We start from the raw sequence: 16529 nt of genomic DNA, 5'->3' as shown, positions 1-16529 counted from the left end.
ACCTGCCCGGCCAAGTTCACACAAGTTACCATCCGATGTATCCTCGGCAAAATGGGCGCGTCAAGTTCACATCCGGGGATTTTAACTGTTCTTGGCGAAATGCTATCTTGTGTATTGGGTCAGTACTTTGGCCACCAAACATGACGTTTCACAAGAACACAAGGACACAAGTCCATAGAAGAACACAGATTGAGAAACGCCCAGTTAGCAGTTAGCCGAATTAGCTGTTAGCTAAATTAACGTTAGCTTCCCAGTAGTGATTTGTGCAGTGTCGTAAATCCTCCTGAAACAGGATTCTTATCTTGCGCATGCGTACAGATCCTCACAAGCATGAGTTCCACCAATCAGAGGCATTATTATGGGATTGTGGGTAATGAAGTCCGTATCCAAGTAATTGCAAATAAAAGACATTTATATAAAAACAAGGTTGGTGCCCCATGAACTTTTGGCATCTAAATTAGCATAAACAATCACTTACTCATGTGGTAGCTGGTTTTGAGTCTACCATCGACGGTTACGATTTTATGGCTTATACTTCAATTGTCAATGGAGAAATTGCATTGTATTTTGTCTTCCGGAACCCGCCGTGTGTGGGACTGTTGAGCTTTATACAGAAATATACTCCGGGATTTTGAATTACTGCCTATAAGGATTATATAAAATATTAATTTAATTGAAGTGGTTGTGTTTCTAAGGGACTGAATACAGATTCCAAAAAAGTTGGCACACACACACACACACACACACACACACACACACACACACACACACACACACACACTACTACTACTAGAGATATGTGCTGTAAAAAATAACATCTTAAAATAGCATTATTTGCTTGTATCTGCAAATCTAGTTATATAATACAAGATGTGTTCCTCTTGATTTCTCAACCAAAGTCATAGAATGTACAACACATTAATAAAACAAGCAGGATGTGGATGCACTGATTGTAATCAATTTGGTGGGAAATAATGAGCCGGCCTACAGCAAGCCATTCCTCAGCCAGAGCATGACCAATCAGAGGAGAGTCATTGTGTGCTTAGGTATTAATGTCGGAGGACTGGGGAGATTTGTCTACCTCGTGCCCTCACAAGACACTATCCAATCCTCCATTAATTGCTCTGATTGGTCGCTCATATTCAATTTGAACTCAATTATGCTGCATGACACGCAGCCAGGCTGACTCAAACACAAATGCAGTCGCTTCAACTCCGAGCCAGCGGCTACACCGTCGACTGAGAGATGATTCAGTGGCTGCCAATTTAAGCAAAGAAAGCTTCAAAAGGAGAGAGACTGATCATGATAAAGAGGTACAGCACTGTTGCTGTATGTTATGGTCATTATTTGTCCATCAAAGAACAATTAAGGCAACGCAAGATACTAAATGTTTTGGCGAAGTGCGTCTCAGCCATTGTCGGAAGGTCCGTGTTTATTAGTCTGCTTGCCTTTAAAAAGTTCCCATTTTGTTGTCAAGATTTGAAATGAATATTACACAAACTTTTGCCCGCAACAGAGCGAAAGCAGAAAATGCACCAAATCCATGTTATGTTCTTTACAAATAAATTACATGTCAGACTGACTGACTGACATGTGATGGCATTCTTCTTAGAAAACAATTGGTTTTTAGAAATGTCTCATGATATATTGTCTCTAGAAGTGTCTTATTTAACTTTTGTTTTTGTTAATGAAAGAAATGTGAATAGCAATACTCAATACTATCAAACCACAATACTTACCCAAGCACCAGAGATCACATCCCATCCCCAGTCCTCCTAGACCTATTCTGGCTCCCCATCCAACACAGAATCCAGTTTAAATCCTCCTCATCACATACAAAGCTCTCAATAACCTTGCCCCCACCTCCCTCCCTGAGCTCCTGCTCCGTCATACTCCCAACCCCAGCCTCACATCCACAGATGCCACCAACTTTCCCCACTCACCTGCCCCAAGCACCCAACCTAAGGGGGGACAGGGCGTTGAATGCGTTCCATTTACAAGTCAGATTTTTGTTGTTTTAATTAGCTCTAGCCAGGTTAGCCATTGTTAGCAATACCAGTTGATACGCAGCATTATAATAATGTATACTTCATACTTTATTACACAGTTCATTCAAACAACGTAAAAATCTGTCCACAGATTGGACAAATTGGGCAGGACTGTGTGAACGACTGATTTAGTGAGACACAAATTAACACAGAAGTGCTTACAACTTTAGGTTACTACAGCTTCCTCTACTGTTGATACAGGGGGCGGCCATGTTGGATTTTGAACTCTGGCTACTGCGAGGTTGTCTGAGTTCCGAGCTCAGAAAAAGGTCCGAGGGCATGTTTCTGACTTGGAAAATCCAAGTTCTGACTCCAAATAGATTGCACTATATCAGTAGTAACACAGAGTTTAGCCTCTCCTTCATGGTCACACACTATAATAGGACAACAATTAATTTGCATACACTTAGGAAAAAAAGTCCCCATAGTTTTTAGTGCCAGTCTTTCTCTGTGCTTAATTTGTGTGCACACGACAACATAATAAAAAGGTTGTATCTTTTATGTATTGTACATTTAAGTTCCAGCTGTGAAGGAAATGACCTGTTACTAATTATAATACAAGTAAGCTCTTACACCCTTGTTATATGCTCCTCGTAATTTACGTACATTATCATGCAGACAAATAAGTCTCACAGGCTCTAGCATTTATCCCGCGTGACCATGAGCAGATACTATAAAAGTGAAATGCCAGGGAGCCGCTGGTTCACAGTACTAACACCTTATTTCGTTCCAATTCCAGCACTGCGATGAATCACAACAAAACTGCAAATTTGGTTTGAGCCCCAGTACTTCCACAAAGGACAAAGCCAATGCACTTCAGTGCACAATCACACATCAGAAACCTCTCAAAACCACTGGAGTACTTCCAAAGCCACTCCACCATTGTAATCTAGAGGGAGGGGGGGCAGTGTGTAACATTCAGCCATTTGATTTTCCGTCATTGTGCGTCTCTGTCAGCATGAAGGCGGGTACTGTACCAGAGCTGGGTGTGTTGTTGAATGTGATACCCCAAGGCGGTCCACTTTCAATCAGCCTGAGTAATTTGTTTCACTTACCTAGAGAGAATGGGAGAAAAGAGAAGAAGAAAAAAAACAATTACATCATGCATTCAGAGTGTATACCAGCATTAGCAAGAGGCATGGATTCATTCTTTCGTTCATTTTGATCTGCTTTAGTACTCACTGGCCAAAGGGGACTCACAATTTGATTAAATTGAAATATCATTCAGGATGTGATAGTATGTGACACACAGCTATTGTACCCTGAATGAACTGATCTACGAGTGGTAGCCCAGTCATTAACATGGAGCGCAGCAAGCAGAAGACTGCAATATCCCATGTGTCCTTCAACACTTCAGTCAAAGGAATATATAGATAAATAAGACTAATACTATATAGGTAATATAGGTAAAAGTAATCACTGAATTTCAAGCGACTGAAATCTATATCACTGTCACATTAAAAGGATTATTGTAAGCAGGATGAAGTTTCTGTTGGTGTAAAGATATCAGACCTGCAGCTCTCCTGTTTGGGCTTTTAGTATCCTGCAGTGAGATGCTAAAGATTCATAATGAGTCTCAGACTTTGCCATTTTTATTTGTACAATAGAGGATTGGCAGGTCTCTTGTTGTAGCTATAATAATGCTCAGTCTGGTACAGTTAGATAGTCAAACCCGCAATAGACTCCAATGACTGTCAATAGTGAGTCATCCAAGATGTTTACATCATGATCTCAACAATCAAAATGGATGTCAGATCCCTTCCGCCCACCTGCACTAGCCTTTACATCCTGGGAGCCCCTACACCTCCAATCTCACCAAGACAAGCTGTTGTTTTCCCCACAGCATGGCACTGAACTCCATGTATTTCCCTACTAAGTGTGTATTTGTGATGTGTTGTTGAATATTTGAATGTGAATTGTGGCCATGTGCTTGTATTTGTGTAATGATACTAATGAAACCATGCTGTTACACACATTCTGTACAAAGATACCAGCATAGCTGTGTTGTCATTAAAGCCTTTATCTATTCCCAACATGAGCGCTTATTTTTAGAATTTTGTGCATGCGCCTGGGCAACATCCAACCCACACACACACACACACACACACACACACACACACACACACACACACACTAGCTAGAACTTGAATGGTTACCCACTCCATCATGGGGTCATGCTCGAGGCAACCCTGCAGCTTTGTAGCATTAAGTGTATCTTGCAATTTTCAGCATTTATAGTGGTGCAGCTTCAGTGTGCTACAATAAGCAGTTTTTCTTGCTCATACTGCACAGGTGGCCATCGAAACTAACCTAAATTTACTGTAAAACCACGGTTTGACTTGTTCAATTCTGTTCCAAAAAAACCTGCGTTCACACCGCTGTCTGGCGAATACCCAATCCTGGTGAATACAAAATATCTCGACTGCTTGCTCGGAAATATTGATAGGCATTGCTTTTGATTAAGCTGCACTTGAGAATGAATCATCAATGTATTGATTTGCTTGCGAAAGAAAGAAAGAACAAACCATGCAGATTTCTAGGCAGTTACGTGTAGCCTGGTTGATTTGCTTGTTATTCAAGACTAAATCAAACTCTCCAAGTCATCTTGCATTGCAACACCCTGATATAAGTACTCAAAAGTCAAATGAAGGATTGGTTGAATCCTTCGAAGATACTTAACAGTTTTGTCGAACAAAAAAACCCAACAACAACCTCTTCCCACCTTCTGTTGCTTCACATAATCTTGCATTCATGAGGTGAGTTGGAGGTAAAAGCGTTAATATGCAGAAAGTATTAACATTTGCAGCTCTTTCCCATAATTACAGTGTGATTAGAAAGGAATCAAGTTTAATCAAATTTTCCATAGCTGATTCTATTGTTACCAACAGGCCTCGAGTGAATTTTCATTATTCATATTATTGAGGTCACAATTGATGATTTCATAACAAATAATAGTCTCTCTGACTGTCTGAATGCATTATAATTACAAAGGTGATGCAGTTTGCAGAAATGCAAATTGAAGGGTCAGACAAAACCCTGTGCTCAATTAAATAAAGGTTGTCGGCTCTAACAACACACACAAGACAGTAACAAAAGCAGCATATGATATGACATTTCTGCACGCCTGGTGTATGGTTGCCCGTGACTGGATGTTATATCATGTGCATTGAATTAGCATTCTAAATTTGTCCATCTGTTCTTTGTTGACATTAAGTCACTTGAGAGAATATTTATGCTGAAAACATTCCGACCATATGTCTCTATAACGGTAGCGACCGATGTGTAGACACTCTACAGTCTATAAGAACAGGTGTCATTGGATCTATTAAACACTTGAAGTAATTGAGGCACGTAAAAACATTACTGGGATGGAATTACAGTCCCTAGACAATCAGCATGCAGCTGCATTGCAAGTCATGTTCCGCAAGTATGGTGAGGATGAATGGACATAACTGTGGCAGCATGAAGCCGAGGGAGTCAGCTTGATGCTCAGAGAGGAGAATAAGAACAGACAGTAGATGCTGCGGTTCACTTTAGACCGCAGATAGTCTCGCATTGTCAGACCTTCAGGCTAGTCCACACAGCATTCCAGGATAGGAGAAAAACATGCTCTGGCTTATTGGCATTTCTTTAAACCAATCACCATCATCTAATTGCCACAGTGCTGCAACAAAATAGCCTTTGGAAGGAAATTGTTTTGGTGAAAAAGGTTGTGCAACAAAAAAACTGTCCCTTCAGAGATCTGAGGAGCAGTTAACCATAGTCCTCAAAAATTCACCCCAAGTGGAGATTTTCTCTCCACCCACTGCCACAGTTCACTCCACTCTCTATTGAACTTTATGTTGTTACCATAACTCATCCGGTACAACTAATCATTGTTATTATCTACTGCCCACCATGTCCGCTGGGAGAGTTTTTAGAAGAGCATCTTTCAAACATCCCTGAAACTGGCCCTCCGCTGATACTTCTGTGCGACTTCAACATCCAGACAGAGAAGTCAGCTGCCTTTTTACATCTTCTCTCTTCTTTTGCCCTCTCACTCTCGCCTTCCCCACCCACTCACAAAGCTGGCAACCATCTAGATATCATATTCCCCTGATACTGCTCTACATCCAACCTCACCGTTACTCCACTCAGATCATTTCTTACTCTCTTTATCAACCCTCCCTCCATCTGACTGTTTCTTACTCATGCCTCCAAAGACTGCCACAGACACTCATCTCTACTCTATCCTCCTCCCTTGACTCTCTCTGCCCTCTTACTTCACGGCAGGTTCACAAGTCCTCCCCAGCTCCGTGGTTAACTGACTGAGTGCGTGCTGAAAGATTAACTATATGGGCAGCGGAAATTGCGGAAGTCTAAACATCCAGATCATCTGCTTACCTATCAGTCTCTTCTTTCCTCTTTTGCTGCCTCTATTCCTGCAGCAAAAATAATCCTCTTTCTCCAACTCCAAAAGACTTTTTTCCCCATCTTCTCTAACCTCCTAGATTCCCCCAGTCTACCTCCTCCCTCCTCCATCCTACCAACCCACTTTGTCAACTCCTTTGTAAAAAATATAGACACACCACAATTCCTAAAATCAGCTTGCCATCCTTCACATCCAGTATTCTTTTCTCTTTCACCCCTCTATCTCCAAATCAAATTTTTAATTTGATCACCTCCGCCCAACCAACCACCTGCCCTATTGATCCTATCCCCTCTCACCTTCTCCAGCCTTTTGCTTCTGACCTTCTTCTTTTCCTCACCCATCTCATCAATATCTCCTTGTCAACTGGCTGTTTCCCTGACACCCTCAAAGAGGCCAGAGTGACCCCACTACTCAAAAAAACAACACTTAACTCGTGTGAAGTAACAGACCTGTCTCCTTTCTTCCATTTCTATTCAAAACTCTTGAGCGTGCCATTAGTAATAAACTCTCTATTTATCTCCACCAGAACAACCTTCTTCATCCACACCAGACTGGCTTCAAGGCAGGCTACTACTCAACAGAAACTGCCATCCTTCCTGTCACTGAGAAGCTTCACATTGCGAGAACAACCTCTCATCTATCGACCTTTCTGCTGCCTTCGACACACTGAACCACCAGATCCTCATTACACACTTTAGGATCTGGGTGTTTCAGGCTCTGCACCCCCTTTGTTCACATCTTACCTGACAAATCGAAACTATTGGGTGACATGGAGAGGATCTACGACAGAACAGTACCCACTCAAAACAGGGGTTCCTCATGGATCAGTCCGAGGTCCCCTCCTCTTCTCTCTGTACACCAACTTTCTCGGATCTGTCACTCTCACGGCTTCCCTTATCATAGCTACGCAGAAGACACCCAATGTCTGACTGACATTTCTTCTTGGATGTACACACACCATCTGAAACACAACCTTGACAAGACTGAGTTCCTATTCCTTCCAGGGAAGGGCTCTCCTACCCAGGACCTGACTGTAACAATTGACTCTGTGGTAGTCCCCACCCAGACTGCTAGAAACCTGGATGTGACACTTGACTACCAACTCTCCTTCTCTGCCAACATTGCTGCAACTACCCAATCGTGTAGATACATGCTGCATAACATCAGATGGATATGTCCCCTTCTAAGGCAAAAGGCAGCTCAGGTTCTTGTTCAGGTTACAGTCATCTCATGTCTAGACTACTGCAACTCCCTCCTGATTGGCCTGCCTCCATGTGCCATCCGGTGGCCCCTGCAGCTTATTCAGAATGCAGCAGCTTGACTTGTCTTGAACCTCTACAAGTTATCTCACACTACACCGCTCATCCGCTGTCTTTATTCATTACCAATTGGTGCCCGCATCCACGTCAAGACACTAGTACTTGCATACAGGGCCAAGAACGGATCAGCCCCAACTTACATCCAAGACATGGACAAACCCTATACCCCAACCCGCCCACTCCACTCTGCAGCCATTCTGCTGAATGCCCCCTCACAGCGAGAGGAGGAAAAATTAAACAAAAAAAAGAGTGACATCAGCCCGCAATACTAAAAATGAAACGTTGTGGATATTGATTAGACTGTAGGACACTACATCTAGATCAAACCACGTAACTGATCACATCTGCAGCAAAGCAGTCTTGCTCCACATTTGTACAATTCAAGACACAAAATCACGTAAAAGGCCATTCAGAATCATTGAAAAAAACTATGAGATTGGTTAGTTTGTGTTAATATTTGACTTTGGTGTTTGAAAAGGTTTAGGTTAAGAAACAAACTAACCGATCAAGGCTAAAATATGCATCCAACGATAATTAAGCCAACTTCAGCCTGGTGTCTTTTCTCGCACATCACCACTGATTTGACTGACCGTGTTGATCTTTTACTAACTTGTAAAACTTTTTTTGCCCAACATGACAATGTGGTACCCCGATGATTTAGAGCAAAGTAATCGTATGACAATCAATCAGTCATCTGCTGAGCTGAATCAGACAGATTCAGACATATCTTACCTCCTTATCAATGAAGTTACCACAGTAGATAGAGTTAATTGCTTGTAATCAATGGACTGTGTGCATCTATGCCTATGCATGCCTAAGTCTATTATATTTCAAATTATAATATTAACAGATGCACTCTGTATTTCAGGTGAGGTGGGGTGCCTCCACTGTAAAATGATGTGGGAGACCCTGCAGTATGGTGGCACTTAGCAACACATTCTCACTCCCAGTGCGTCAAAAAATGCTGCTTGGTCAGGTGCCTTTGGTGTTACTTACTGACATAAAAAGTCTATGTTAGCGTCTCAGTCAGACGCAGGGGGCTAATTCCAATGTTATCCCATCTGTGTCCGTATTTGACGCTCTGAGTACCCCTTTTGCGTAATTTTTCTACATGCAGGGTTAAACCACTTAGTGACGGTTAGGGAAAGAGCGTGGTTGAGGTGCAAAATTGGGCACATCCTGTCTCAAAACGATGCAGAAAAACTAGTCCATCTAGTTGTTGCTTCAAGGCTGGATTCCTTATAATCAGGATGCTCAAACAAGTCCCTTAAGACTCTCCAGCTGATCCAGAATGCTGTAGCGCATTTTCTGAAAAGCACTAAAAAAAGAGATCATATTTCCTGTATTAGCTTCTCTGCATTGGTTTCCTGTAAAATCAGGGATTGCATATAAAATCCTTCTCTTGACCTACAAAGCTCTTAATGGTCAGGCACCATTCAATTCAATTCAATTCAATTTTATTATATATATATATATATATATATATATATATATATTATAGTATCAATTCATAACAAAAGTTATCTCAAGACACTTTACAGATAGAGCAGGTCTAGACCACTCTCCAGAATTTACGAGGACCCAACAGTTCTAGTAGTTTCCTCCAGAGCAAGCAACAGTGCGACAGTGGCGAAGAAAAACTTCATTTTAGGCAGAAACCTCGGACAGACCCAGGCTCTTGGTAGGCGGTGTCTGACGGGCCGGTTGGGGTTAGTGGAAATAACAAAAATAGAAAAAATAGTAGTTTGTAGCAGTTCTTTGTAGTAGTTCATGGCATAGCAGGACGCTGTGCGGCATTACAAGGCACAGCAGGACGTAGCTGGGCACCGCAGAGTGTAGCAGATGAACATGGCACTGCAGAACGTGTAGCGGGACCATGGCGACAGCTGCTACCATGATTTTGGAGCATCCCTGATCCATCATTCCTTAAATAACTCATAGTACCATATTGTCCAACTAGTGCACTGCTCTCCCAGAATGCAGAGTTGATTGTGGTTTGTAGAGTGTTGTGGTCTGCTGCCTTCCCCAACCTGTTGTGTGTCTCCCCTTTTCTTCCCTATGTGTTGTCTGTTTGCCGTGAGGGCGTTTCCGGGGGATTCAGAGGCGTGGCTTCCATCAGCACTCCGTCTTCCACTCAGCTGTTTCCCATCACTCATCATCCCACTGCCATTCATAAACCCGGGCTGACCGTCTCCTCAGCGCCAGATCGTTACATGCATTACTGTGGTAACTAGGCCCCCAGTCGAATTCACTCGTGTTTTCTTCTACCAGTGTTCTCTTACTTACCTTGTGTTTCCCTCGCAGATCCGTCCGTTGTCCGTCAGTGCTGCCTACCATCCTCTCAACCACCCACCCTCAGTCCGCGTCTGTGTTTGTCATCTTCCGCTCTCATTAAACCACCTGAACTGTACTCAGTCTTTGTGCATTTGTTATCTCTGTGGTTCTGTCTTACTGAAACGTAACATAGAGTCTCTAAAAGTAGAATGGGAGCCATAGCCTTCAGCTATCATGCTCCTCTCTCGTGGAATCAGCTTCCCTTCTTGGTTCGACACGGTCACCACATTTAAGACTAAACTTAAAACTCTCTTCTTTGAAAAAGCTTATAGTTAGGGAGTGAGAAGTTGCATCATTTTCCTAGACTGACAGGGGAGAGTGTACAGCTGCAGACACAGCAACCCTTCTCTTCTTCCCTTCATAGTCATCCAATTCATCTACCACCCCTTTGTAGGGCTGCTTGTGACCAGCTCATGGTTATGACCTGGATACAAGATTACTAAATGGCACCTTTTTCAGTTCAAGGTCTACCATAGTTACTCCAAATACTATGTTGTCGTCTATCGTTCAACTACTGTTGAACTGACCGGTGCGTTCCATAGGGACGCTTCAGTATTTTGACAAGATGGGAGTGAGAATGGGTTGCACTTACACCATGAACAACTCAAGGAACTTAGCTGCTGGATTGGTAGATGTCACAGATAAAAGTATTGCTGAGCAAACAAAAGGTTGGGTTTAAATACTAGTCCCTAGACACCTTACTGCTTAACTAAAACGTATGAAGACATGTATAAGCAATTAATTTAGTTTTGAACAGATAGATAATGAATTAGTCTACATCGACGATGTTCCACTTCCGAAGAAATTCCGCCGGATGACCCTCATTTCGGCCTAATGTCCATCACCTTCCTCTTTCTTTGTGTTGGCATTTTAAACTCCGGCAGTTTGTGAAGACTATGGTTAACTGCTCCTCAGATCTCTGAAGGGTAAATCCAGACAGCTAGCTAGCCTATCTGTCCAATCTGAGTGTCTGTTGCACGACTAAAACAACTTTGGAACGTACACGTTCCATCAAAACAAGTTCCTTCCCGAGGCTATTTTGCAGTGGCACTGTTGTGAGTGGTTTAAACAAATGCCAATAAACCGTTTTCTCCCATACCGGAATGCTGTGGACCAGGCAGACCTTCCTCCGCAGACTAATATTGAATCAAAGAAGGCTGTTGATATTTGTGAGGGGAGAGCACATTTACAAATTATACACAAGGATGACAAAAGTGCAGAAGAATTCCTGTGAGGTGTAGGAAGAAGCAAACATAAGGACTAGCCAGCAAATTGCATATGCTTTTCAACTCTGTCTAAATAGGCTCTGACAGCGGTAAAACATTGGGCTTTGAGGCAGGGAGAAGGTGTGTACTGTAGATTGAGAGACAGTTTAGATAGAGGTAGAGGAGGAGGAGAAGGGAGGGAATGAATAGAGGAGAGAGTAGAGTGTCAGAGAGCTCTGACAATCATAATCAATGCCCGCCTAGCATCTATCTCACAAATTCAACTGTTCAGTTTGCTAAAGACAACCATTAAACGTTTTTGAATAATTGGTGAGCTCTCTTAGCCCCCAAATAAAATAATTACATGAAAATATGGCTTTGAACAATTTAGTTGATTGAATGAACAGAATCTGGTTTTCTATTCAATTGTTGTAATTACAGCCACCTAAAAGAAGAAACAACTAAATTCCCTCCACCTCCCCAACAAATGATGCAGCCCTCAATGAGTAACAGATCTGAACCCTTGTTGTAAGTCTAAACTGCAAAGGGCTCCTTGAACCTGTTCATTTCTTTTGTTTGACATCAATTGTGTCACAATATACAGGCCTACACATCAATTATTCTCTGACCAGAGGAAATTGATGTTATAAAATGAGTGTGTGTGTGTGAGTCAGTGTTACAGATAAAGATGAGTCAACGCAAAATACAAACTGAAAGAAATCTCATCATATTATTGTTGGGGAAATTGTTTTATAAAAATGCATACATTGTCTGCCATCTTCACCTTCACCTCTACTATCACAGCAGCCAAGACAATTGATGGTTAACATAATAAATAAAATGTCATTTTCAGAATTCATCATCCTAAAACTAACAAGACTACGAGTCTTTGACTATGGGACTATAAACCATGTGAGCAGCCCTTTGAAGCTGTGCTTAAGTAGAGAGGTGCTATGAGATAAATGCATCATCATCAGCATAGTGACACTCTCATAAAGACAATGCTAACATGCCAAAGCTAAGAAGGCATAATGCTGACCATGTTCACCATCTCAGATTAGTAAACTAGTATGCTAACATTTAACTTACTGCTGATTCTGATAGGAATATGTGATTAGTTTTCCAGGTATTTGGTAATAACCCAAAGTTTTGGGCAAGATAAAAAGTGGACCTGATGACGGTGTTGAGGAAAAGTTGTGGTTATTACAAATTATCTTAAGTGACATGACTGATGTGTACAATCCATCCATTAGATAAAACAACACAGGACTTTCACTCAGGAGACCAGGATTCATGTCCGGTTCTTGTCCCGCAGGTCACTGAAACGCACATTTTGTACACCCACCCACCATTTTTTCCTAAACTTAACTGTCCCTTTCTTGTGCCGATTGATAGTTAAACATCCCGTCCGAGCCAGAGCGTCAAATAGTGACGCCAAGAGTCCCGACCAAGCCATGCTGCTAGCTAAAATATAACCAATTAGTCATTAGTCACCAATTTTAATAATAGGTTATTAATTGTTTAAATCATTTAGGAAGCAAATATTGTCAAAAATTACTTGATTCAATTTCTCAGATGTTAGGCTTTCTCTATTGAACATCGTTGGGTTTTTGATTTTTGACACAACAAAATAGGCACTTTTAGGAAATTTTCAACATTTTCAATGTTTTGAAATGTTATATGCTCAATTATTATTCATTGTGATTATCAGAAGATACATTTGTAATGAATGAATGAATAAGAACTGCATGTTTCAGCTTTTAATAAGGACCTATTCTTAATTTAAAAAACTATAAATGTAAAAGAGACGTCAGAATTAGCCTTATAGCAACTCTGTTGCAGTGTAATTTCCCAATCCCTGTCAAGCTTTAATCAATGTACAACAACACCTGCTAATTGTAAAAGACACATCAAGTCACATATCCCCCTTCAGATGACAGATCCTGACTACAAATAGATATTGGCTTTATTACACCGGTCCCTGTTGAAACGCAGTCTAGAAATTCATGTTATGCCCGATTTAGTACATGTTTGTGCTTGAATGCACTTACACACTGGCAGATATCATCATCATCAGAGCCACTTTGTCTCACTCCATGTCTCACCACTTGAAAGAGGAAACACCAGTTTGTATTCTTAAAGTGATTGTATTCTATTCAGATGTGTGGATCCTAAAACACAGGGCTTTGAAGTGGGTGAGCGGAGTAGGGAAAACACAAGACTTTCACCCTGGAAAATCAACTGCAATGGACTCTGAAACAACCATAACCTCAGGGTGCTCCTTGCTTGGCTCACAGCAACCTTTTAACTTTTAACTGTAACTGTAAAGAGCGTTACACGTATCTGTCATGTGACCGACCGGCGGTCGCTGGAATTTCATAGGATATCTTGCAAATTGTTAGCCATTAGTTTTCGTATGATATTATACAAACCATGTTCTCCTACCATATCGCAAAGGTCAATTGAGTACAGTGAACTCATTGTTATGTTCAATTTGAGATGATTTCAGCTTTGTGGCATGGCATGTTATCCTGCAGGTAGTAGCCATTAGAAGATGGGAACACTTAAGGTGATGGACAAAACCAACACATTGGTAGAAGAAAATATCCCCTACACTATTACACTATTGCTATCAGCCTGAACCATTGAGACAAGGCAGGATGGATCCATTCTGTTTAAATCTGGTGGTTAAGTGACTGGAATTGGAGATAAGTGTTATGCATTAAACTACACTCGCTTTGCTTAGAGCCCGCATCAACGGGGCATAGGCATAAGCATTTGTTTAATTCACGGACGCTGCTTTTCTCCTCCAGCAAAAACTTAGTTAACACTGAAATTGCTTAAACTTGGTGGCTATGTGCCTGATTGTATTTAAACACTAGTTAAACTCAAGCATTTATAGTTTCATTATCCTACAGCGACTCCCTCGCTCATCTCAATTGTTAGAACGCTGTTAGCTACTCCAGTTTAGCCATTAGCAATGGCTAAATCCTGTCCCTCTCCTGCTATCTCTTGCTCTGAGTGTCAAATGTTTAGCCATTCCTCTTCCTCTTTTAGTGATGATGGTACATGTAATAAATCTAGTATATTCGCTGCCCTGGAGGCGAGGCTTAGTGAGTTTGAGGCACGGCTCCGCACCATGGATTCAAAATGATATGCTTCCGCAGCTAGCCAGCGCCCCGTAGCTGGTGGGTGCCAACATACTGCCACTTCCGTTAGCAGCCCCCTGGCAAGGCCCGAGCAGCCAGGTGAGTGGGTGACTGTCTGAAAGAAGCGTAGCGCTAGCTTCAAATCGGGGAGTGCACACGGCGGTGGCCACTCCAAATCGGAGCCTATGGCTGGCCGCCAACATCTGAGAAGCCAACTCTGGTTATTGGGAGCTCTATACTGCGGAACGTGAAGTTGGCGGCTCCGGCGGCCGCGGCCGTGTGTGTCCCTGGTGTAATCCTAAATCCCATCTAAAGCTGCTGGCTCAAGATAACCGTAAATACAGTAAGATCATACTTCATGTATGTAATGATTCCCGATCACACAAATCGGAGATCACTAAAATAATGTTTAGTCACTTTGTGCATAGGCAAAGACAATGTCAAACTTTGTAGTTTTTTCTGGACACCTGCCAAACCTGATCAGCGATGAAATGTACAGCCGCATGTCATCCTTCCACCGCTGGATGTCAGGGTGGTGCCCAGCTAATGATGTTGCCTTCGTAGACAAGTGGAATGCGTTCTGGGGAAAGCCCGGTCTAATTAGGAGAGACGGCATTCATCTCACTTTGGATGGGGCCGCTTTCATATCAAAAAACCGAGTCTATTATCGGCCATAAACCATGACAACCCAAGTCTGATATTAGTAATCAGAGGTGCAGTGCAATGCACACCTCTGTGCTTCCACTGGAGCAGTCGCCCACTCATAGTATAATAACCACGGTGCCTGTCCCCTGACTCAGATCGGTAAATGTAAACAAAAGAGGAGCTTACGATACTTGCGAACCTAACTGGAATTAAAACTACCACTGCAATGATGAAAATTAGATGTGGATTATTAAATATGAGATCTTCTAAAGCAGTACAAGTAAATGATCTGACATCAGATTATCACATTGATCTATTCTGTTTTACGGAAACATGTCTGGCCCATTAAGAATATGTCAGTCTAAATGAAGCCACTCCTCCCAGTCATGATAATACTCAAATTCCTAGAGGGGGGGAGTTGCAGCCATCTTTGATTCAAGCTTGGTAATTAATCCTAAACCTAGACTAAATTATAACTCGTTTGAGAGCCTTGCTCTTAATCTTCAACATCCATCATGGAAAACATGACAGCCAATTATATTTGTTATTTACTGAGCTCCAGGTCCATATTCTGAAGTTTTTCTCATGTGTAGTCCTTAAATCAGACAAACTACTTATTGTAGGGGATTTTAATATCCATGTGGACGTTGAAAACAATAGCCCTAGTATTGCTTTCAACTCACTACTGATTAAATTGGTTTCAGTTAGAGTGTGTATAAGGCCGCTCACTGTTTTAACCACATCCAACCTAGTGCTGACATATGCCATTGACATAGATTTAATAGTATTTCCGCAGAATCCTTTGTTATCAGACCATTCTCTAAAGTTTTGAATTCTTACTACCCGACTATGCTAAAGGAAATAACAGCTTCTACATTAGATGCCTATCTGACAGTGCTATAGCTAAATTTAAGGAAGATATTCCAACATTTAATTTAATTTCGTTCCTTAATATACCAGAGGACCTTTATGTTAACTTTAGTCCCTCCCAAATTGATAAATTTGTAGCACCAAGACAGTCTAAAAATGTTTAGGAAGGCCCTAAGAAATGCCAGATCCAACTATAACTCATTACTTATAAAAGAAAATAAAACAACCCAAGGTTTCTTTTCAGCACTGTAGCCAGGCTGACAGATAGTCACAGCTCTATTAAGCTATCTATTCCTATAGCTCTGAGTACGGACAACTTTATGAGCTTCTTTAATGATAAAATTATAACAATTGGAGATAATATTCATCACCTTTTGCCCTTGCCTCCAGCACTACTGTCAGAAATCTAGGAGTTATTTTTGATCAGGATATATGCTATAACGCCCATTTAAATCAAACCTCAAGAACAGCATTTTTTTCATCTTTGTAATAGGAACATGCTGTCTCAAAATAATGCTGAAAAACTAGTCCATGCATTTGTTACTTCC

General features: G+C 41.6%; 1 protein-coding gene and 1 long non-coding RNA gene across 2 annotated transcripts in view; one reads left to right on the top strand and one right to left on the bottom strand.

Annotated features, from left to right (window-relative positions):
* Window positions 1-6177, top strand: part of LOC116700848 (uncharacterized) — a 24260-nt gene extending 18083 nt beyond the window's left edge. The window contains exon 4 of the long non-coding RNA XR_004334747.1: window positions 5974-6177. This is a non-coding gene — a long non-coding RNA (uncharacterized LOC116700848). The remainder of the gene's footprint in view (window positions 1-5973) is intronic.
* Window positions 1-16529, bottom strand: part of ntm (neurotrimin) — a 537242-nt gene that overhangs the window by 324762 nt on the left and 195951 nt on the right. The gene's annotated exons all lie outside the window — the stretch shown is intronic.

Source organism: Etheostoma spectabile, chromosome 13 (assembly GCF_008692095.1).
Source record: "Etheostoma spectabile isolate EspeVRDwgs_2016 chromosome 13, UIUC_Espe_1.0, whole genome shotgun sequence".
Taxonomy (NCBI): Eukaryota; Metazoa; Chordata; class Actinopteri; order Perciformes; family Percidae; genus Etheostoma; species Etheostoma spectabile.
This window is presented reverse-complemented; position numbering and strand designations above follow the sequence as displayed.